Here is a 25,137-nt window from a genome sequence, read left to right on the forward strand (position 1 = left end):
AAAAGAACATAATGAAACCTCGAACTCACGCTAGACACCCCCCACTTACACTGAATACTGAAATGCTGTATATTTACACTGGGAGAATACCTTTACCCATATGAGTCATGTGTCTGAAGTGATGCATTTCCTAAAGTTCAAAAAATATTTCTCCTACTGTTTGCCTGCTGGGATATTCTTGTTCTACGCTTAACGTTTTTCCTTGGCCTCAATTCATAGCAAATTTGTAGAACAGCTTTAAAAATAGCCAACCCCACTGTTTTCTAAAGGGCTGTTGTAACCTCATCCTCCAGAATATCTTATCACTGGATAAACATTGCCAAGGAATCCAACATGATAACCAAGAGAAGATCCTGAAATATAAGGAATGGACATCTATCTATGAGAATTATTTGTTATTTTGTACTTTTCGGCAAAGGGTTTGTATTTTTTGGGACTGGCTTTAAAGTAAAAATTTGATTTTGTAAGTGAGCATTAACATTATATTTAGATTTTTTTTCCCTTCTTATCAGACATTTGTCAAAACAAAAAACAAAAAATTTTATCACAAGGAAAACAATTTCTAATAATTATATTTCTATAGTAATGAAACTAAAATGAAATTAAAGGGACAGCAAAATGCTGATATTTCTCTTTACTCACCCCCCTGGATTTAGCATATCTGAGGGTCTCCCTTAAAAGGGATTTCCTGATGCCACCATATGTTTGTCCAAACTATCACTCTCACCCTCACCCTGGGCACTAGCAATAGGTAAGAGACGCTTGACCGTTCCATGGGACGATGGTGCTTAAAGGGGCACTACAGCAAAAAACTGTAACATTTAAAATATGTGCAAACATATACAAATAAGAAGTACATTTTTTCCAGAACAAAATGAGCCATAAATTACTTTTCTCCTATGTTGCTGTCACTTACAGTAGGTTGTAGAAATCTGACAGAAGTGACAGGTTTTGGACTAGTCCATCTCTTCATGGGGGATTCTCAGGGATATATTTATTTTCAAAAGCACTTAGTGAATGGCAGTTGCTCTGTCCAACTGCCAAAAACTGTGCAGGGAGCAGGGAAGCTGGCCAGCATCTTTGTATTAATCCCTTTTAGGGAATATCTTTATAAAGAATAAAAGCCTTGCTGAGAATCCCCCATGAAGAGATGGACTAGTCGAAATCCTGTCACTTATGTCACTTATGTCACTCCTGTCACTTATGTCAGATTTCTCATGCCTACTGCGAGTGACAGCAACATAGGAGAAAAGTAATTTATGGCTCATTTTACTCTGGAAAAACCATACTTCTTAATTGTATTGGTTTGCATATATTTTAAATTTTACAGTTTTTCGCTGTAATGCCCCTTTAATAAAGAGGAGTAAAGTTGTTCAATCTCCCTTCCCCTTGCATGACCCCCCCCTCCCCCCCCCCAATTAAAGTAGACCTGAACTCAGAATGTCCTCTCTGCTCTAAAGGATACTCGACAGCATAATAATCTTTAAACAAAAAGAAAAAAACTTTGTTACAGCTGATACAAATCCTAAAATAAATATGCACAGTTTCTACTTCCTGATTCATTGAAACAGACATATTATTAACCTCCTGTGCTTTCAAATAGCCTTATCTGCCATCTCTGCCATAGGCAGTCATGTGACACAGGGGAGAGATCAGATTACAACTTGTGATTAGACACAAATGAGGGGGAATTAAACAGGCTAAACTCTCTAAATACATAGAGGGTGCAATTCTCTATGTATTTCTTCAGTCCTGTGCAAGAGTTCAGGCCCACTTTAAGAATGTTAGCTGGTACTGCTCAGGTGGTGGATGCCCACGCCTGAAGGGCTGCAGGCAGCTTTCATGGTCAAATCCAGCATGCATGGGAGATAAGGGGAGAGCAAGTAATGCTGCTTTCATTTAATTTTTTTTTAATCAGTACAATATTTATAATGGTATAAAAAGGAACAATGACAATATTACTTGTGCAAGGAAACAAAATGGGGACACCTAGAGCCTAATATAGTGTGGTAGGTTAGATTGCAAAACTGTTGAGCATATACAGTATAACATATATGGTTATACACACAAGCAAAGGTCACCACAAAGACAACCACTGCGATGGTGGGGAGAATAAGAGCCCGACCCCACTCGGGTTAAGAAGTCGCTCTTTGTAGACAGTAAAGGGCCCTTTTTCACTAGCTGCGTTTTTGCCAAAAACACAAAATGCATGTGTTTGCTGATTCTTAAAGGGAACCAGAGACGAACCAAGTTTCGAAATGAAAAAAAGATGTTATACATACCTGGGGCTTCCTCCAGCCCCATAAGCCTGGATCGCTCCCACGCCGTCATCCTCCGCTGCCTCTATCGCCGGTACCGAGTCCCGTCACTTCCGCCGGACGCGACCAGTTGCTCCCTCCGGCTTTGTACGCATGTGCCTGCGCAGTGCTGAGGGAGCGCACTTCGCTTGCATCGACTGGTCAAAATGACGAGACCCGGTACCGGCGGACAGAGGCAGCGGAGGACGGCGGCGTGGGAGCGATCCAGGCTGATGGGGCTGGAGGATGCCCCAGGTATGTATAAATATGTTATTTTATTCATATCTGGTTCTCTTTATGTGTAGCCTGTTTAAAATAAGAATCTTGGGCGGGCCTTTTCCACTGCTGCGTTCCGATTTTTAAATAAACGCAAACGCATGTCTGTGCGATTATGATGCGTTTTGTGTTTCAATGTAAAGTGAAGGAACGCATGAAAAACCGATAGAAATGCGTTTGCGGTTTGTATTGATTGAACCACTAGTATCTATTTTCAAAAATCAAGACAACACTTGCCAATCAGAAAAACGCAAACGCATAAAATATGCACATTAAAGTTGGTCAAAAATGCAAGTGCATGCATTTGTAGTGGAAAAGGACCCTAAACAAGGGGGTAGCACCCCTTCACCAAGGGTGGACTTCATAATAAGACAATGATTCCAATACACCCTATAAATCACAGTTGTAAGTTTGTAAAACAACTATCTCTCCCTAATGCATACACTTCTCCCCTGTCTCTCTAGTTCCTATCACAAAGACAACACAAGATGGAGTGAAAAAACCCTCCCTCCAACCCTCCAATCTTGGGTGGCCTTTTCCACTGCTGCGTTCCGATTTTTAAATAAACGCAAACGCATCTCTGTGCGATTATGATGCGTTTTGTGTTTCAATGTAAAGTTAAGGAACGCATGAAAAACCGATAGAAATGCGATTGCGGTTTGTATTGATTGAACCACTAGTATCTATTTTCAAAAATCAAGACAACACTTGCCAATCAGAAAAACGCAAACGCATAAAATATGCACATTAAAATTGGTCAAAAATGCAAGTGCATGCGTTTTGTAGTGGAAAAGGACCCTAAACAAGGGGGTAGCACCCCTTCACCAAGGGTGGACTTCATAATAAGACAATGATTCCAATACACCCTATAAATCACAGTTGTAAGTTTGTAAAACAACTATCTCTCCCTAATGCATACACTTCTCCCCTGTCTCTCTAGTTCCTATCACAAAGACAACACAAGATGGAGTGAAAAAACCCTCCCTCCAACCAAGCGTTATGTCTGCCTCTGGTGGGATCTGTTCTCATTGGCTGCTGTGGTTTGCTGTGCATCCTGGGAGCATCGTTTAGCAAGGAAGCGACCGCATGGTAAATTACTAGGCCTCTCGTGTTCTCCACGCAATTGTATGTTATACTTTCGCTCACTCATTCCTAAGCATAGGGGCCCCCACAAAACTTTAATGGTGTCCTCCCAATAGTCACACCAATAGTTACACCCCTTTCCTTGAGGCAACCACCATAGCTAAGAAGTCAATATTCCATAAATCTTAAAACACGTGTTGCCACCATAACCCCCTTCACCTATAACAGATATGGTCACAAGAACATTTGTTCAGAAGGGGTGGCCCTGGTCCCCATGTGGCTGTAGAAACTGTCCTCCCTATGTTGTGCCTTTGTCCTTCCTTTTGTGTGTCACGTGGTCGTACTTGACTGACCTTCCCTACCAGCTGCAGCCAGGATGGTCAGAAACCAAGTTGTATTGCAACTCAGGCCTGTGAGAAAGGTAATCTGTCCACCACTTTACGTTTTGTACACAGTTCATATTCACTTATTATCCTGATCGTGATAAGAATTTTCCTTTTTCAGATCTAGGTTTAAGTGGGCAATAAGCCAACCCTTCCCAGCTGCTGTCCAACCACTACCCCCTTAGCTCAGCTTGCTGCTGCCACTATTACAGCTACATCCAAGCGGAATCTATCAACAGTCCAACAGTCCTTTGGAACTCACAGAATGATCAATAATTGAGAGGGTTGTAAGGATGTGTCAGAAGTAGTGAAGACAACATCAAAAACGAAAATCACTCTGTGGGTTCTTTCCAGGTGGAATCATGGCGTCGGATCTGTTAGAGATGAAAGTTTAGAGGTAAAAGACATTGAGAACAATCGCCATAGGTCTGCAGAGTGCCTGTAATCATGTAGAGGTACAGTCACATTGCTTCAGAACTGTCACAGAGGGTGGCAGAAATAAATACCATTAAAAGCATATCACATAGCGCAAGACTGGCTACCAACCATCAGTATGGCGCAGTCAAGGATGACACCATTGGCAATCTGCAGGGAAACAAATGTATTAAAGATCTATTAACAAAGGTCTTATAGTATACTAGTCAACCTAAATGCACACATGCCCGCCCGGCCCCCTGGCCCGTCCTCGCATCCTGTCCCAACGGCTGTCAGTGCGGCACATGCGCAGTAGTGCAAAAGCACCGACACAGGGACATGGGATGCAGAGACAAAGCCAAATTATTACATAGGATATACTAGTTGACCTAAGCCCGTTTAAAAATGGGCTCCAGGTCTCTGTCACACCACCGCCACATGTCAGTGGGCATGCACGCGCCCCGTCGGCCCGCGCACACGCCCACCCGGCTGCCTGGCCCCATTCCCCTTTCCCAACGGCTGTCTGTGCTGCACATGCGCAGTAGCGCAAACGCACGGACACAGGGACAGGATGACAGGTATGTATAAATGTTATTTTATTCATATCTGGTTCTCTTTATGTGTAGCCTGTTTAAAATAAGAATCTTGGGTGGCCTTTTCCATTGCTGCGTTCCGATTTTTAAATAAACGCAAACCATCCCCAAACAGACACAAAGCTGTTGATTTATCAGCACAAAAAAATGTATTCACATACTCCAAATATAACAGGCAACGCGTTTCGCAGGTATATTCCTGCTTCCTCAGGCAATAAAAGGAGGAGTATCACACAGCAGAAGTCTAGTACACGCCTAGCGCCTTGACTGATCTACAGAGAGTGACATCTTAGTCCTGAGTGGGGACGGGCTTAATCACCCCACCTGCATTTACAGTGTTTGCCTGAACGGTAACCCTGGTTTGTGAGTATACTTACTTTACAATTTATAATTCTCCCTATTCCAATACATACTACACTATACCGGACTCTCTGTTTCCTTTCTTGTTTGTAACTTCTCATTTACACTCTCACAGGACTCTGCACAGGAAAGGAGCACTTGAGAAGGGGAGTGAGCCGCCTTCTATCATCAGGTGCCTGTATGCACGTGCCTAAAGTGCCCTATGGTAAATCCGGCCCTGGCAATAACATAATAACCTCTTCAGTAAAACATTTCTTTTTACAGCAGATACAAATCCTGCAATAAATCTGCAGTGTGTCTACTTCCTGTTTTCATGGGAGCAGACATAGGGTTAACGTCCTGTGTTTACAAATTAGCTGCTCTGCCAAGTCAGCCAGCCGACACAGCTGAGAGATTAAATAAAATTTTTGATTAGTCACACCTGAGGGGGGGATTAAACAGGCTAAACTCTCTAAATACATACAGGTTGTATTTCTCTGTGTTTTCCTTCTCACCTGTGCAAAAGTTCAGGTCCACTTTAACCACCCTGGCGTTCTATTAAATGCGCCAGGGTGGCGGCGCAGCACTATTTTGTGTATGTGTGGGTTTTTTTTAACCATATAGCTAGCCTAGCGCTAGCTACATGACTCCCCCCTCCCTGCGGCGTCCCTCCCACCCTTCCGATCGCAGCCGACGATCAAGCCCATCCATAAATCCTGTTGTGAACGGGATTTCCTTTAGGGCTTCCCCCTTCGCCATGGCGACGATCGTGATGACGTCATCGGGAGTCCCGATCTACCCCTCAGCGCTGCCTGGCACTGATTGGCCAGGCTGCGCACGGGGTCTCGGGTAACACGGCGGGTAGCGGCGCATCGGCGGCGAGCGTTGTAAACGCGCAGCAGGCAAAGTGCCTGATTTTGTTTAAATTTTTTTTTATCAAAACCGGCCCAGTGGGGCCTGAGCGGCGCCCTCTAGTGGTAATGGACGAGCTGAGCTCCTCATTACCGCCAAGGAGGTTAAAGGAATACTGTAGGAGGTTGGGGGAAAAGAGCTTACCCGGGGCTTCTAATGGGTCCCCCGCAGACATCCTGTGCCCGCGCAGCCATTAATTGATGCTCCAGTCCCCACCTCCATTTCACTTCTTAAATTCCAGAAGTGAACCGGAGGCGGGGACCGGACCATCGGTGAGTGACTGCGCGGGCACAGGATGTCTGCGGGGACCCATTAGAAGCCCCGGGTAAGTTCAACTCTTTTTCCCTCTACCCCCATACAGTATTCCTTTAAGAATTCCAGTGGTAGAGAGAGAATATCGTCAATGCCACAGAGGGACACGCTGTGGCGCAGATGCAGCAAGGTAGTGCGGAGTTGGGAGGAGGAGAGAGAGAGAGAGAAGACCGTGATGAGTGAGGAATTGGTTGGATAACAATCTCTGAATAAAGGGTAATTACCAAAATCAGCACATGCTGTAGATCCTGATTGTGTTTTTGCTTGGCTGTCAGGAGGAGAATAGATATAAATGACCAATGACAATGAGGGAGAGCTTATGTTTGATTGATGATTGCGAGCAGACACAGTAAAGGCAGACACTGAAAAATTACTCAGATGTTAAATAAATATAAGATATGAATTCTGACTAGCACTCAATTTTCAGCGCTGTAAACCCACAAAGTGAAACTGTAAGGCCCTTCAGAGTACCTGCTCACAAATCAGCTCCAATGCCCCAATCTATCACCACACGCTTCACCCTATGTGGCGCGTCCCCGCTTGAACAGGAGGTGAGGAAGTAACACCTACCTGACTTCGGTTACACCCAGGCCTTAAGTGTGCAAAGTATTGGAGCTGAATGCAGGGTGAGCAGATAAACCTCCAGGCCAAACAAGACACACAGAATATATCGAGTCCAGAACAGTCCAGGGTCATACACGTGAGATCAGATATGCAAGGTACAGAGCAGTAGGCAATAAGCAGAGTCTAATACCAATCCGAGTCAGGGCAGGCGGCAGGCAATAACAGAGTCCAGTAACAATCCGAGTCTAGGCAGGCGGCAGGCAATAACAGAGTCCAGTAACAATCCGAGTCTAGGCAGGCGGCAGGCAAGAGTGGTCAAGGTACAGGCAAAGGTCAAAATCCAGGAATCCAATGACACAGAAGTATAACAGCACCCAGGCAACTAGCAAAAGCTAACGCTATCACGGGCAATGACAGGAAGCACTCAGCAGGCTTATATTCTACATGCAACCAATCAGTGGCCGGCCACATGCACCCAACAGCCAATCACACACAGGCATTAATCAGCTGACAGTGAGGTCAGCTGAAACAGATGACCACAACAAGCCAACTGACCCACCCAATACTGACCAGCAAACCTTTCTGACAGTATTAGTCATAGCACAGTGGTCAAACTCACCACCTCCGACGTGGGAGACCAGGGTTCAATCCCAGGCAGGGTCAGAAATTATTATTTCATATTTAAATAAAACCCCTGCTAAGTGTCAGCTGACTACCTCAGTCGTCGCCTCAGACCATACTGCGGCCGAGAGGAGCGGATCCTTACAGAAACATAGTCGATTTCGGAGAGCCGTACACACCTTTGATGGAGGTCAGGTTCACTGCAGTTTCTGTATATAGGCGGAATTTCTTAAGGAGAATGTAAAATTAGATAGGGGGGCTGGGCTAATCTTCATACTCACTAAGAGGCTGTAATATCAGCTCGAAAGACTGGGCGGCAGAGATTGGTATTCAATGGCAAAGTGTAACTGCCTTCACAATCACTAATGAGTCCTGAAGACTTAAAGAGGAAGTGAAGCGCAAAGGGGGGAAAAAATAACGTGATACATAATAACGTGATACATTGCAAAGTGAGAAGTTAAAAAATAGAAGAAAGGTCAAGAAATGATTGATGTTTGTCATGTAATTAAATGATTGATGTTTGTCATGTAATCATGCTGAATCATATGAGTTCCTTTCCAAGCTTTGTCAATCAGGATCCGTGCGTGGTAATGCCATCGCTGATCTCAGTATCCTGTGTATTCAATGGCTATGTCAAATGATGACCCACACTGAGCTCATACAGAGGCAAGACTGACTGCTCTATCTCAAGACTTCCCATGGCCCATTAATATGATAGCTGGTTTCATAGATTAAAATGGAAGGTTAGGAGTTCAGCCCACTTTACTATAACTTGAATAGTTACATAGTTACATATAGTTACATCGTTATTTTGGTTGAAAAAAGACATACGTCCATCGAGTTCAACCAGTACAAAGTACAACACCAGCCTGCTCCCTCACATACAGTATCTCTGTTGACCCAGAGGAAGGCGAAAAAACCCTTACAAGGCATGATCCAATTAGCCCCAAAAGGGAAAAATTCCTTCCCGACTCCAGATGGCAATCAGATAAAATCCCTGGATCAACATCATTAGGCATAACCTAGTAATTGTAGCCATGGATGTCTTTCAACGCAAGAAAAGCATCTAAGCCCCCTTTAAATGCAGGTATAGAGTTTGCCATAACGACTTCCTGTGGCAATGCATTACACATCTTAATCACTCTTACTGTAAAGAACCCTTTCCTAAATAAATGGCTAAAACGGTTTTCCTCCATGCGCAGATCATGTCCTCTAGTCCTTTGAGAAGGCCTAGGGACAAAAAGCTCATCGGCCAAGCTATTATATTGCCCTCTGATGTATTTATACATGTTAATTAGATCCCCTCTAAGGCGTCTTTTCTCTAGACTAAATAAACCCAGTTTATCTAACCTTTCTTGATAAGTGAGACCTTCCATCCCACGTATCAATTTTGTTGCTCGTCTCTGCACCTGCTCTAAAACTGCAATATCTTTTTTGTAATGTGGTGCCCAGAACTGAATTCCATATTCCAGATGTGGCCTTACTAGAGAGTTAAACAGGGGCAATATTATGCTAGCATCTCAAGTTTTTATTTCCCTTTTAATGCATCCCAAAATTCTGTTAGCTTTAGCTGCAACGGCTTGGCATTGAGTATGATTATTTAACTTGCTGTCGATGAGTACTCCTAAGTCCTTCTCCAAGTTTGATGTCCCCAACTGTATCCCACTTATTTTGTATGGTGCTAGACCATTGGTACGACCAAAATGCATGACTTTACATTTTTCAACATTGAATTTCATCTGCCATGTATGTGCCCATATAGCCATCCTATCCAGATCCTGTTGCAATATGACACTATCTTCCTGAGAGTTGATGATTCTGCACAATTTTGTATCATCTGCAAAAATAGCAACATTGCTCACTACTGCATCTACTAGGTCATTAATAAATACATTGAAGAGCACTGGACCTAGTACAGACCCCTGTGAGACCCCACTGCTAACAGTCTCCCATTTTGAGTACGATTCATTGACCACAACTCTTTGTTTTCTGTCCATTTGCCAGTTCCCTATCCATGCACACAGACTCTTCCCCAGTCCTTGCATCCTCAACTTTTGCACCAGACTTCTGTGGGGAACAGTGTCGAAGGCCTTTGCAAAGTCCAAGTATATCACATCTACAGCATTCCCAATATCCATATTAGCATTCACTACCTCATAAAAGCTGAGCATGTTAGTCAAACAGAACCTGTCTTTAGTAAACCCATGTTGATGCTGAGAAATAAGATTATTTTCTACTATGAAGTCATGTATAGTATCTCTTAGTAACCCCTCAAATAGTTTGCATACAACTGATGTTAAGCTTACAGGTCTATAATTTCCTGGATCTGATTTTTTGCCCTTCTTAAATAATAGGAAAACGTGGGCTGTACTCCAATCCACTGGGACTCTGCCAGTTGAAAGAGAGTCACAAAAGATAAGATAAAGGGGTTTATCTATAACTGAACTTAATTCCCTTAGGACCCGAGGATGCATGCCATCCGGGCCAGGTGCCTTGTCTATTTTTAATTTATTTAGTCTTGCCTTCACTTCTTCCTGCGTTAAGTATTTAATATTACAGTTAGAAGATTGAGACTGTTCTGCCTCTGTAATTTGCAACAGTGCTGTTTCCTTTGTGAAGACAGAAGCAAAGAAAGCATTTAATAACTCTGCCTTACCTTGGCCATCCACCATTGAGTTCCCACCCTCATCCTTTAGGAGTCCTATACAGTCAACCTTTCTTTTTTTTAGAGTTGATGTACTTGTAAAACTTTTTTGGGTTAGCTTTGATATCCCTAGCGATTTGATTTTCAGCTTCGATCTTTGCCAGCCTAATTTATTTTTTACAATTTTATTTTATTTTTATTTTATTGCACTCCTTATAATTGCTTAGTGCAGCCTCGGTCCCCTCCTGTTTTAGGACCTTATAGGCATTCCTTTTCCTCTTCATTTTATCTTTAACCTTTCTATTCATCCATAGAAATATCCATAGAGGCCTTTTTTTATTCCTAGACATTTTGTTTCCATATGGGATATACATACTACAATATTGATTGAGAAGTGATGAGCAGAAATTACGCCCATGTGTAATTACGTATCGTAATATGCAATTACGCATCATAATCGTAATGCGTAATTTCTGGGAAACAATGTAAGCTATTTTGTAGTGAATAGTTCCCATTCTTAATTACGCATGAATTTATGCGTAGTTTACGCGTAATTTTGTGCTGATTTTGGCAGAGAATAGTAAAGCCCCCATACATGCCATTGTTACCAAAATTGCTACATATGTTAAGAAGAATAGTGTGTACAAGTCACAAAAAGAATTGTTCAAAAAGATGTTGTAGTTTTTGAGAAAATGGATTTTAAAAATGCAAAAAAAATTTAAACTGTAATTTTTCTTGGTTTAAAAACCGTTTTTCTTTGCATTCTTAAAATCCATTATCTCAAAAACTACAAGGTCTTTTTGAAAAAAAATTTTTTTGCGCATTTTTCATTTGTTGTGAAATTACATGCCATTCCCACCGCACACCCATTTGAGCAAGTCAGCCCAACGTCTTGCAGCATGTCCCAAAATCGGTCGCATGGTCTCACCGACATGCACTTGGCGGCACCGATTTTCACCCATCGGCCGCAAAGTTGCCTGATATATGGCCACTTTTAGACTATGAAAGGGATTTTAGATGATGACTATGGAAGGATTAGATTGTGAGCCGTCAATGATATGACTATGTACTCTAGTTGTGCTGCAGAAGATGTCAGTGCTTGAAGATATTATTGCTATATAAATACATAATAATTATATGGTAGGAAATTACACTATGACTATAATAGGGATTAGATTGTGAGCTCCTCTGAGAGCAGTCAGTGACATGACTATGTACTCTGTAAAGTGCTGCAGAAGATGCCAATGCTACATAAATACACAATAATAATATGGTAGAACATTAGACTATGACCATGGTAGGATTAGCCAAGTAATGAATGATCTACTTACTGCAAGGGGCAAGGGTGATTGCTCAATTCTGATTCTTCTTGACTTGTCTGCAGCATTTGATACTGTGGATCATGACTTATCCAGCGACTGAAGAATTACTGTGGCCTAAAGGGTACTGTTCTCAACTGGTTTCAGACCTTCCTATCTGGCAGGACACAGCAAGTATGTCTGGGCACACACTACTCTAATCCAGTGCCACTTGACTATGGAGCTCCACAGGATTCTGTACTATCACCATTACTCTTTGCAGTCTACATGCTCCCACTGGGCAAAATAATCCAGAACTATGACCTAGGATACCATTGACACACAACTGTATCTGTCCTTCAAGCCTGGCACGCAAGACCCATCAGCATCCATAAATGCGTGTCTAGTGGATTTACAAAATTGGATGAACACCAGCTGGCTGAGGCAGAACTCTGACAAAACAGAGGTGTTGATGGTAGGTGGTCCACACATGATAGATAAAGTTCAAAACACTCACCACCTCAAACTAGCAATTGGGGGAGATACCGTATAGTATAAAGACTGTGCGAAACCTTGGGGTGATCCTGGATGGAAATCTAAAACTCAGACAGCAGATATCAGCTGTCGTCAAGTCTTCCTTCTTCCATCTAAGAAATATAGCGAAAATCAAACACCTTATCCCAGCTGAAGACCTACCTTCCCTGGTTCATGCATTTGTATCCTCCCGCCTAGACTACTGCAACGCCCTTTTCATCGGATCTACAGAAAAGGTTCAGCGCTCCTTACAATTAGTACAGAATGCTGCAGCCAGACTCCTAGCCAATGACCCCCGCAGCTCCCACATCACTCCAGTACTGCAAACTCTTCACTGGTTGCCAGTAAAATGGAGAATCAATTTTAAGATCTGCCTGCTGACATTCAAGGCTCTACACCACATGGGACCCAAATACATAGCGGATCTATTGGAACTTTATGCCCCTCCACGCACCCTCCGCTCTGCCAACAAGATGAAGCTGGTTATTCCCAGGATACACTTAACATTTGGTGCTCGGGCCTTTTCCTATGCAGCCCCTACTCTATGGAACTCACTTCCACAATCAGTACGAGAGGCTCCTTCTCTGGACAGCTTTAAAAAAAGGCTAAAAACTCACCTCTTTTCCCTAGCCTTTGAGACTGCATAATGCAGGGTCACAGCGCTTTGAGTCCCCAGGGAGAAAAGCGCTATAGAAATATTATTGTTATTGTTATTATATTGTGAGCTCCTCTGAGGACAGCCAGTGACATGACTATGTATCTGTAAAGTGCTGCAGAAGATGTCAGTGCTATCTAAATACATAATATTAATATTAATAATAATAATAATGTAATTAAGTAAGTAAGTACATTACACTATGACTATGGTAGGGATTAGATTGTGAGCTCCTCTGAGGACAGTTAGTGACATGACTATGTAGTCTGTAAAGTGCTGCTGTAGCTATCAACATTATATGATTAGATTGTAAGATCACAAGGGCACAGTTCTCTCACCCTTTTATGTCTTGTAAAGTGTTATTCATTTCATAGCTTGCACTTTGTTCTACATTTTATTCATCGCGTTACATCTGTCATTTCTTCCACATGCAGCAATCCCTCTTCCATCTACAGCCGCCCCTTGGCCAGCTGCCTCCCAAGATCCAGTGCTTTGTGGCCTTTCCAAAAATCCAGCCCTGTATTCAAACCATGCGTACATTGCAGCAGTTACTCACCCAAGATATTTTAAATGGCAGTGCTATAGTACATTTTATTGAAGCAGCACAGTAATAGCATCTTTATGCAACAAAATATTCAATGAAATGGTCGTGCATCTAACCAAGATGCACCTGATAAACACTCACTGCATAGGGCTAAAAAGCCTCACAAAGGCACAAGTATGCTCATTGCAGTAGAACAGGTGCATTAAGAACGAATGCATCTCACAATACAAATATTGGAAGCAAACTTATGCATTACACATTATTCAACTTATTAGGGGACCTTACCCTTCTCTTATTGAGAGAGACATCTGTTCCACGCTGCGAAGCATGTTAGCAGGGACGGCTCGTGCAGCCTTCTCTCGGGAGAAGGGTAAGGTCCCTAATAAGTTGAATAATGTGTAATGCATAGGTTTGCTTTCATTATTTGTATTGTGAGATACATTCGTTCTTAATGCAGGAAACAGTAAATTCGGGCGCATGAGGCAAGTGGACAAAAAGGGCGCCGCCATAGACTGCCATATTAATTATCGTTTGACGGGCGCCCACCAGGAAAAAAGGACGCCCGCGTAAAATAACGATTCATCATTACATTTTTGCTAATTTATGTTTTCCATATTTCCCCACGATCATTGTCATTAACATATTAAAATGTTATCCCTTCCTGTTTGTAAAACATTATTATTCACAAAATAAAGCAATCAGTACATAACGTAAATTGTAATATATTTTATCCTTTACTGTTTTTAAAACATTTTTATCCACACAATAAAGCAATCACAAAGGGGGGTCTTAGGTTTAGGCACCACCAGGGGGGGTCTTAGCTTTAGGCACCACCAGGGAGGTCTTAGGGTTAGGCACCACCAGGGGGGTCTTAGGGTTAGGCACCACCAGGGGGGTCTTAGGTTTAGGCACCACCAGGGGGGTTTTAGTTTTAGGCACCACCAGGGGGGTCTTAGGTTTAGGCACCGCCAGGAGGGGTCTTAGGGTTAGGCACCACCAGGGGGGTCTTAGGGTTAGGCACCACCACGGAGGTCTTAGGTTTAGGCACCACCAGGGGGGTCTTAGGTTTAGGCACCACCAGGGAGTCTTAGGTTTAGGCACCACCAGGGGGGTCTTAGGTTTAGGCACCACCAGGGGAGTCTTAGGTTTAGACACCACCAGGGGGGTCTTAGGTTTAGGCACCACCAGGGGGGTCTTAGGTTTAGGCGTCACCAGGGGGGTCTTAGGTTTAGGCACCACCAGGGGAGTCTTAGCTTTAGGCACCACCAGGGGGGTCTTAGGTTCAGGCACCACCAGGGGGCTCTTAGGTTTAGGCACCACCAGGGGGGTCTTAGGTTTAGGCACCACCAGGGGGGTCTTAGGTTTAGGCACCACCAGGGGGTATTAGGTTTAGGCACCACCAGGGGGGTCTTAGGTTTAGGCACCACCAGGGGGTCTTAGGTTTAGGCATCTCCAGGGGGGGTCTTAGGTTTAGGCACCACCAGGGGGGTCTTAGGTTTAGGCACCACCAGGGGAGTCTTAGATTTAGGCACCACCTGGGGGGGTCTTAGGTTTAAGAACCACCAGAGGGGTCTTAGGTTTAGGCACCACCAGGGGGGTATTAGGTTTAGGCACCACCAGGGGGGTCTTAGGTTTAGGCACCACCAGGGGGGTCTTAGGTTTAGGCACCTCCAGGGGGGTCTTAGGTTTAGGCACCACCAGGGGGGTCTTAGGTTTAGGCACCACCAGGGGAGTCTTAGGTTTAGGCACCACCAGGGGGGTCTTAGGTTTAAGAACCACCGGGAGGGTCTTAGGTTTAGGCACCACCAGGGGGATCTTAGGTTTAGGCACCTCCAGGGGGGTCTTAGGTTTAGGCACCACCAGGGGGGTCTTAGGTTTAGGCACCACCAGGGGGGTCTAGGGGTTAGGGGTAGGTACAGGGAGGGTTCTGTGTGAGAATAGGTTTAGGTATAGTGTTAGTAAAATTTTACCACACTTATTACAAACTTAGTTATATTTATATCATCGTTATAAACAATATTTTCAGATTTTATTATAAGAAGAAACAATAAATGAAGGTTATTCACAATAATATACAATTACAACGATTAAACATATTTTTTTTTTTTTTACAAAACGTAATTATAAGTTTCACTTTTGAAACAGGAAAGATTAACGTTTTCACAATTGCCGATTTCATACTCATTATTTAATGATTTATAAATTTGTAAACCATTATTTTTAAACGAAATACAGTACAATATTTTTATAAAATGCTATTAGTGCTTATCGTTTAAACCCCGCGCCCTTTTTTCCCGATGCCCTTTTTTAACGTACGCCTTAATGCACCTGTTCAACTGCAATGAGCACAGTTGTGCCTTTGTGAGGCTCATTAGCCCTATGCAGTGAGTGTTAGGCCTCTTTTCCATGCAGTGAAATGCCTCTCAAACTCTCACAACTGCTCACTTCTGCCTGGCAACTGCTTGCTGCTGCATGGTAACTGTTTGTTGCTGCATGATACCTGCTTACTGCTGCCTGGTAACTGCTTGCTGAGCACACAGTTCAACAGTTCGTGGAAAGGAGGCCTTAGTCAGGTGCATCTTGGTTAGATGCGCGACCTTTTCACTGATTCTTTTGTTGAATATAACAGTAATAGCATCTGTTGGGATGCAGTCGCTAATATTACAAAAATTATGGAACATACCGTATATACTCGCATAGAAGCCGAATTTTTGACCCCCAAAAAGGGGGTCAAAAGTTGGGGGGTCGGCTTGTATACGAGTCTTTCCTGGTGGTCTAGTGGTCGGGTGGTCCGCGCCCCGCGCCCCCCTCCCCACTCCCCCCGTGGCCGCCGCTGCTATTACCTGCTTAGGCAGCGTCCGCTTCCTAATCCGCGTTCCTGTTCTCATGTTCAGTTGCAGAGTGTATCACAGCAGCGCTACCGGCGCTGCTGCTGTGACAATGCAGGGGGCAGGAAAGAGCGGTTTCCCTGGTAACGGCGATACAGATCGCCGCTACAGGGAGGCGCGCTCTTTCCTGCCCCCTGCATCGTCACAGCAGCAGCGCCGGGCACGCTGCTGTGATATACTCTGCAACTGAACATGAGAAGGGGATCGTGGATTAGGAAGCGGCCGCTGCCTAAGCAGGTATTAGCAGCGGCGGCCGCGGGGGGAGCGGGGAGGGGGAGGGGGGAGTGCTATACTGGGGCACTACCTACCTATACTGGGCATTTTACTAGCTATACTGGGCATTTTACTAGCTATACTGGGCATTATACTAGCTATACTGGGCATTTTACTAGCTATACTGGGCATTATACTGGCTGTACTGGGCACTATACTAGCTATACTGGGCACTATACTAGCTATACTGGACACTACCTACCTATACTGGGCACTATACTGGCTAAACTGGGCACTGTACTAGCCATACTGGGGCACTATACTAGCCATACTGGGGCACTTAACTAGCCATACTGGGGTACTATACTAGCTAAACTGGGCACTATACTAGCTAAACTGGGCACTATACTAGCTAAACTGGGCACTTTACTAGCTATACTGGACACTACCTACCTATACTGGGCACTATACTGGCTATACTGGGCACTATACTAGCTAAACTGGGCACTTTACTAGCTATACTGGGCACTATACTAGCTATACTGGACACTACCTACCTATACTGGGCGCTATACTGGCTATACTGGGCACTACACTAGCTATACTGGGCACTATACTAGCTAAACTGGGCACTATACTAGCTATACTGAGGCACTACCTACCCATACTGGGCACTATACTAGCTATACTGGGACACACTGTGGGGGCTGCACCAATCCAGCATTTCCTACCCCCGGCTTATATGGGGGTCAATCATTTTTCCCTGGTTTTTCAGGGAAAAGTTGGGGGGTCGGCTTATATGCGGGTCGGCTTATATGCAAGTATATACGGTAGTTAATTATTAAAGAGAACCCGAGGTAGGTTTGTGAAATCCCATTAGGACAATAATGCGTCCAGACAGTGGGGGATAATGGGGGACAGCAGAGCTGGGCGGAGCAGATAATAATGGCGCACAGCACCACAGGTACAATAATGGCGCCGCATTCAGTTACATTATTAAACGCTATTTAGCGTTTTAACTGTTAAAAAATGGCGCAGGTTATTTAAAATGCTATTTAGCGTTTTAATCAAACCGCACTGCAGCTTACCTCTCCTGCCTGTAGTGGAGCCCCGCCATAGAGCCGGCAGACTTTGCAGGATGATCAGCTCAGGCAAGTGCCTGCAGCCACGATGATTGCAGAGGCAGGACTGTGTGCGCTGATAGCCCCATACTTCCGATGCTGTTACCGCTCCTCTGCCTGACCAAAAATCATGGAGCACAGTGCAAGCTGGTCAGGCAGAGGAGCGGTAACAGCACCGGAACTATGGGGCTATCAGCGCACTGTCCTGCCTCTATAATCATCGCGGCTGCAGGCACTTGCCTGAGCCAATCATCCTGCAAAGACTGCGGGCTCTATGGTGGGTTCACTGCAGGCAGGAGAAGTAAGCTGCAGCACAGTTTGAATAAAACGCTAAATAGCATTTTAAATAACTTTATCGGCGTCTCCGTACGCCGTTATTTATCCCACGCCATTTTTCACTGCACTCGAGCAGGGGGGGGGGGGGGGGGGGGCTCTAGACACACTATAGAAGGACGCAGAGGCTGGTCATTGTATACAGTATATGCCTCTGTGTTCTAATAATATTTCACAAACCCACCTCAGGTTCTCTTTAAGGTGACCACTAACGATACAATTTCTAGCAAGAAATAATCATCGGTCGGATGAAAAATTGTTCACTTCACCATCAACCAACCAATCTTTGCTTCCTATCTATCACAATGTGAGAAAACGCAGAAAAGCCGCCGCGAGTATTCAGAGTAAGGCGGCTGATTCCGCGTTCAACATGGCAGCTTGCGCGCATGGGCCTGCATCCACTAGCATGGAGCGCGGAGAAACCGCCGCATGCCCAGTGAACAAGGCGGCGGATTCCGCATCCGACGCGGCGGTTTGCACGCATGGGCTTACCACTAGCAGTATGGCTGAACGCGGGGAAACCGCCGCATGCTCTGACAGCGGTGCGGCTGGCCCCGCGTTCAAACCAACAGATGCATTACAACACATGTCTGGTGTGGCTGGGACTGATAGTCCACACAGGTTCAGAAGGACACGCGCGCGTGCTGAGAGGCAGAGCCTTTATGGCAGTCAGAAGGGTGTCCGATCAGCTGACAATTCTATCAGGTTTCATTGGTCCAGCACTTAGGGGAGGCGCTGGAGAGCGCTGGTGTATAAATACTGGGTGCTGGTCATTTCTCTGGTGTCTGGCGTTGCGATCACTACGTGGTAGCACTCAGACCTTGTCAGTATCTGTGATATTATCTAGACCAGTTCCTGGGTGTTGATGATCAAGGACCTCACACCTCAGTCTAGGGAAAACTGTATATTATCTGTGTTATTATTTAGACCAGTTTCCAGGGTGTTGATGATCAAGGAGCTCACACCCCAGACTAGGCATTGTTGATTATTTGTTATGACCTTCTGCTTTCCTGACTACTCTTCTGATCTCTGATTAGGTACTTCGCTATATCTGATACTCTGTTGCCGAACTCTGCTTGTCTTAGGATTCCGCATCTGTCTCCTGTCTCTGTCCCTGATCTGTCTGTCTGTTGCCGACCCGGCTTGCCCGACCTCGAGAGCTATCTCCTCAGTCAAGAGATAGCTCACAGACCTGGGGGTGACACCCTTCCTTGGTGTCACTCACACTCTGTCCTTCCTACTCCTAGCCTGACCCCTCCCCCGGCAGAGTCTCAGGCTTGCGGAAGGAACGTGTTACTGTGCAGTACTCCTTACTGCTGGGCACCTGCTCCTCAGGTGCAGTCCTCAAAGTATTTCTGTTGCACCAAACACTCCTATTACCCCGGTGTCCAGAGGTTAGAGATATATTTAATTATCGGTGATACTGCAGATCATCAATAATCGGGTATATATCTGTATTCTCGGTGATACTGCAGATCACCGGTAATCAGACCCTCTCTGTGTTACACCGATCGTTACACACAACCAACAAAAAATACAAATCTTGGTTTGATGAAAATCCAATCTATGATGACTATTTTTATAATGGTTCAAAATCGCTTGTGCCTATCAACTGAGATTATTTACAACCAATCCAATCAGAATTTCTGATCGCTTAAACGATCTCCTGATCGGATTGGTTGTAAATAATCTCCACTGATGGGCACAATTGATTACGAACAATTTAAAAATAATCATCCGATTTGGATTTTGGTCAAACCAAAATTGTGCTTTTCTTGTTGGCTGTGATAGATAGGAAGCAAAGATTGGTTCGTTGGTGGTGTAGTGAACAATTTTTTTTCTGATCCGAATTATCTGATTGACGATACGATTTTTTACTAGAAATTGGATCGTTAGTGCCAACCTTTAAGGTGGCCACTAATGGTACAATTTCTAGCAAAAAATCATTTGAGTGATCAGAAATTCTGATCGGAAGAAAAAGCGTTCACTTCACCATCAACGAACCAATCTTTGCTTCCTATCTATCAAAAAAAAAAAAATCCAAATCTTGGTTTGATGAAAATCCAATCGGACGACTATTTGTTCAAAATCGCTTGTGTCCATCAACTGCGATTATTTCAACCAATCTGTTCAGAATTTCTGATCGCTCAAACGATTTTTCGCTAGAAATTGGACCGTTAGTGACCACCTTAAAGGTGGCCACTAACAATCCAATTTCTAGCGAAAAATCATTCGAGCGATCAGAAATTCTGATCGGAAGTGAAATCGCTCACTGCACCACCAACGAGCCAATCAAATTTTGGTTTGCCAGAAATCCAATCGGACGACTCATTTTATAATCGTATGTAACTGATTGTGCCAGATTATTTACAACCAATGCGATCAGAATTTCTGATCGCTTGAATGATTTTGCGCTAGAAATTGGACCGTTAGTGTCCACCTTCCGACTGAGAGAAAGATACATGTTCATCTTGTTTAACCTGATGCAAATCCTGAATCCTTTTTTTCTTTATCAAGATGGAACAAAACCAGCAACCTGTCAGGGTAATTCTGGGTCGTTGTTCAGAGTCGTTTCCCACTCTGCCTGTGAGAGTGTTGCGTACTCTCCACAGGAAGTAGCGAGGGTTTCGCTAGATCTGAGTATTTAATGCAGCACTCACTACACATCCATATTCAGTCATAAGTGGCATTTTAGGAAATGGGATGACAAAATCCCTCGCAGGGGCAACATGTGAGTGACCCTTTAATTAACTTTTGTTTTGGAGTACCGGATTATCCAGCTTTATTTAGTACCGGGCTTAGTTAACAATCTTTAGAAGTGATCCTCTGCTGGCATTTCTATAAATATGTCATTTAATGGATCTGAACATCAATTTGGGGCTTGATCCATTGATACGTTTTCAGATGTATAGAGCATGTTCTGTAATCTTCTCATGTTAGCCTATAAGTAAAACAACATAAAGGGCTTTGCTTGTATTTGGCCCTCCCCTTTGACATTCATAAGCAATATATATCTACTCTGATATCTTCAGGCCCCTTTCACACTGAAAACTGGCGGCAGCAATGCAGTGTGTCGCGCCCGCCACACCGCATCGCAACCGCCAGAAACAGGCCTTCAGGGAACACCGCGGTGTTCCCTGTCTGGCCACCAGCCAAGCAGGAAGTGACGCGTGCTTGCCATTTGCCGTCACTTCCTGCTTTGGGTATGTGGCCGTGCACGGAAGCGTATTGTTAAAATGCGCTTCCATGCATGTGTGCAGCAACGTCATGATGCTAACATTTTTAAAATCCCAGCGTCGCCATAGAGTGACATGACTTCCGGTCCAAAGCAGAGTGACACGAATACGCACATTAACGTATTTTGTTCTAGCGTCGGGATGTGGCGAAATCATCACTTCTGTCGCATCACTCTGTACCATGGCGGTATGAAGGTCTCCATAGACTTGTTTTGCCCAGCGGGCAATACCTACACCACAGCGCCTACCATGAAGCCACCTGAATCACATGATTTAGGTGGCAAAAAAAAGTTGGCGGCGCTGGTGTCCGGCCCAATCTGCACAGCATAGCATGCACCAGAGCACAATTACCCGAACACAGTGTTTCCAGCACTGGAGAATTGGGCGCAGCCGGCGCCACCATAGGCCATAATAGGAATTACGGCTACAGCAGAACACAGGGAGTAACTTAGGCGCCGCCAGAAGATGGAGCTGAACTTACTTTTAAAACACAATAATTTGGCTTTCAGCAATTACTGGCAGCCGAATTATTTCATTCCCCCACTATCCATGGCGACCTGGAGGGGGAAAAGTATTACACGGCCGGGACTTGAGCAGCAGCAGGATTAGCCATATACCGGCTGTATCCTGCGCCCAAGTCTCTGCGCTGATATCTCTCGTACGTAAATTACCTAGTCCAGCACTGCTCTTCTGCACTGCAGCCTATCACTGTGCAGCAGTGACTCTCCATAGGCTCCCAATGTCATGTGACATGCAGCACGAGCTTACAAAGGGATGCTTCTGTGTGCTAATAGGCTGCAGTGCCCAAGAGAAGAGGACCCATTAGGGGACTAGGTATTTGTGCTTCGTTGTGCACTCAGGGGAGGAAAGAAGTGCGCCCCTTAGCCTATAGGCACTTCTCATGCATACCTCCCAACTTTTTGAGATAAGAAAGAGGGACACTTAAGCCACGCCCCTGCCACACCCCTAACCAATCCCCCAGCACCACCCCAGTCACACGTCCTATAAAGATTTCATAAGAAAAATATGTAGTTTTGTCATTCAACACACACACAAACCTTTCTCTCCTGGTTCATCCTTTATATTAACATTTGAAAATAAGAGATATATCAATTTAAAGGATGGGGATAAAGTTTAGAGGCAGTTAAACACATTTTTCAGTATAAAAATACATATATTTCCACAAATCTGCAGATGAGTCATAAAAGAGGGACAATGGAGGAAGATAGAAGGACAGAGGGATTGGGTTCCCAAAGAGGGACTGTCCCTCAAAAAGAGGGACTGTTGTGAGCTATGCTTATACCAAGGGGCAGGAAGAAGGGGACACCGAATCTGGCTGCACTTCTTACAAAGAGGGGTTGGGGGAAGATAATAGCCAAACTTCTTCCTGAGCATGAAGGTAAATGCTTCAGGTGGCAAAGAGTGTAGAACTTGCCCTGTTCAACCAGCGCCATAGCTATGCAGGGAGCTCTTATAAGTGAGTATGATTATCTGCTCCTGATAGGCGCTCGTGTTACCTAGGTAACACAGGTCGCGCTAATTGCACAACATACATTTTGTTGTCAGGGTAACAGTAAAATTGCCATGCGCTGCAACTTTATGGAACATTTGTAAATATGGCCCATTATAGGTTCATATCATGTATATTTTCTCTATTTGTCTCTCTCTCGTTGTCCTTATTGGTTTATCTCATGACATAGCTCTGCTTAAAGAGAAACTCCGACCAAGCATTAAACCTTATCCCAATCAGTAGCTGATACCCCCTTTTTCGTGAGAAATCTATTCCTTTTCACAAACAGGCCATCAGGGGGCGCTGTATGGCTGATATTGTGGTGAAACCCCTCCCACAAAAATATTCTGAGTACGTACTCTTGGCAGTTTCCTGTCTGTGAACCCTGTTGCATTGTGGGAAATAGCTGTTTACAGCTGTTTCCAACTGTCAAAACAGCAAGCAGCAGCTACATCATCTGCCAACAGTAAAAAGGTCACCATGTGATAAATGTCAGAATATAAATCAGGGATTTACAATATTTCACAATGGGCAAACACTGACTAAATCATTTATACATAATTATTGTAAAAATAAAGCACTTTTTTAATACATTGTTTTCACTGGAGTTCCTCTTTAAAGTTAAGTAGAATAATAAGTAAGATGAGAAAATTCAAAAGAAAAGCTTTTTGAACGAACCTGGAGTAACTTCTTTTAAAGGGAACGTAAAGTGAGAGGGATATGGAGGCTGATATTTTTTTTTAATTTTAAACAATACCAGGTGCCTGGCTGTCCTGCTGACCCTCTGCCTATAATACTTTTAGCCATACACCCTGAGCAAGCATGCAGCAGGTCAGGCGTTCATGAAATAAATCTGACAAGATTAGCTGCATGCTTGTTTCAGGTGTGCGTTTCAGACTCTACTGATACCGTAATGATCAGCAGAACTGCCAGGCAACTGGTATTGCTTAAAAGGTTATAAATATAGCAACTTCCATATACTTCTCACCTTAGGTTCCTTTTTTATAATGGTGTAAGGCCTCGTTCACACTATACTGCGTTTTGGCAATGCATATGGTGTGCGACTCGCAAGAACATCATAATTTAGGACGTTTCAGATGAGAATTTGGAAATCAGAAAACTGAAATCTGAATTTCGTGGAAATCTGATTTATCGCAATTTCAGCCCAATCACAGAACTCGGAAGCATTGGACCAATCAAAGAATGCCGAATTGTTCAGCAAACATTAGATCACCGCGTTCATTTTAGACAAGACTGGTTTCCATTTTTCCAATTTTTTTTTTGCATTCTCTAAAGCAAAAAAAATGACTAAGTAAATACCCCTCGAAAATCAGAAAAATGGAAATTGGAGGTAATCGGAATTTCTGCGGACACGAAATGGGCGTTTCCGACCATCGCTAATCATAAATGCATAGACTGCACCGTCTGCCATTGTCACTCTATGCTCTGCATGGCAGTACATTGCAATATTGCACCGCTGTGCGCATTTTTAGCAAAACGCAATACTGTCCCATTTGTTGTAGTGAATGGGATCAGCAGCGCAACACACGGCAGCGATTGCATGCATTGCGTTCCGATCGTACGGTCATCTGTGTTAGCTACTGTGAACAATGCCTAAGTCATCAAGATTTTTGTCTTAAAGGACAACTGTAGTGAGAGTTATGTGGAGACTGTCTGGCTGTCCTACTGATCCTCTCTGCCTTTTAATACTTTTAACCATAGCCCCTGAACAAGCATGCGGCAGATCAGGTGTTTCTGACATTAAAGTGGTCTGAAAGCCAGCATTTCTACTTTGCTCTAAACTATTCCTCACAGCTTGAAAGCTACTATCCCAGAATTTTTTTTAGCAGAACATCACTGAATTGGTTAAACAAAGCACTTTGTCCTGCTATTTACCTTCAAATCTGCATCCAAACTGGAGATAACGGTATCTTTGTTTACATTCCAATGTTGAAACATTGTCTGTAACAAGTAAAAAACACTTTCTGAGAAGCTGTCTCTGCTTCAGGCACACACACAGTTCAGAAGAACTCATTCAAAGATTTTAATATATACTAAAAAGCAGTTGGAATAAAATGCAATGACAGTTTTCTGGCCAAGAAAAACTACACTTTGGAGACGTGTAATTTGCATGCAGACAATATTAGGTGTGCACAAAAGCAAATATGATAACTGTATGAATAATACAAAGTAGAAAAACACATTTTTATTGAACGTTATGTCAGAGTTTCAGACTACTTTAATGTCAGATCTGATAAGATTAGCTGCATGCTTGTTTATGGTGTTATTCAGAAGCTGCTGCAGCCCACTAGATCAGCATGGCGGCCAGGCAACTGGTATTGTTTAAACGTAAATAAATATGGCAGC

The 25,137-nt window shown here is 43.9% G+C and overlaps 1 long non-coding RNA gene across 1 annotated transcript in view; it reads right to left on the reverse strand.

Moving 5' to 3' along the window:
• The window catches only part of LOC137561711 (uncharacterized), a 97,858-nt gene that overhangs the window by 49,953 nt on the left and 22,768 nt on the right, over positions 1-25,137 (reverse strand). Inside the window, exon 2 of the long non-coding RNA XR_011030093.1 lies at positions 24,667-24,732. This is a non-coding gene — a long non-coding RNA (uncharacterized lncRNA). The remainder of the gene's footprint in view (positions 1-24,666; positions 24,733-25,137) is intronic.

This window comes from Hyperolius riggenbachi, chromosome 3, assembly GCF_040937935.1.
Source record: "Hyperolius riggenbachi isolate aHypRig1 chromosome 3, aHypRig1.pri, whole genome shotgun sequence".
In the NCBI taxonomy this organism is placed as follows: domain Eukaryota; kingdom Metazoa; phylum Chordata; class Amphibia; order Anura; family Hyperoliidae; genus Hyperolius; species Hyperolius riggenbachi.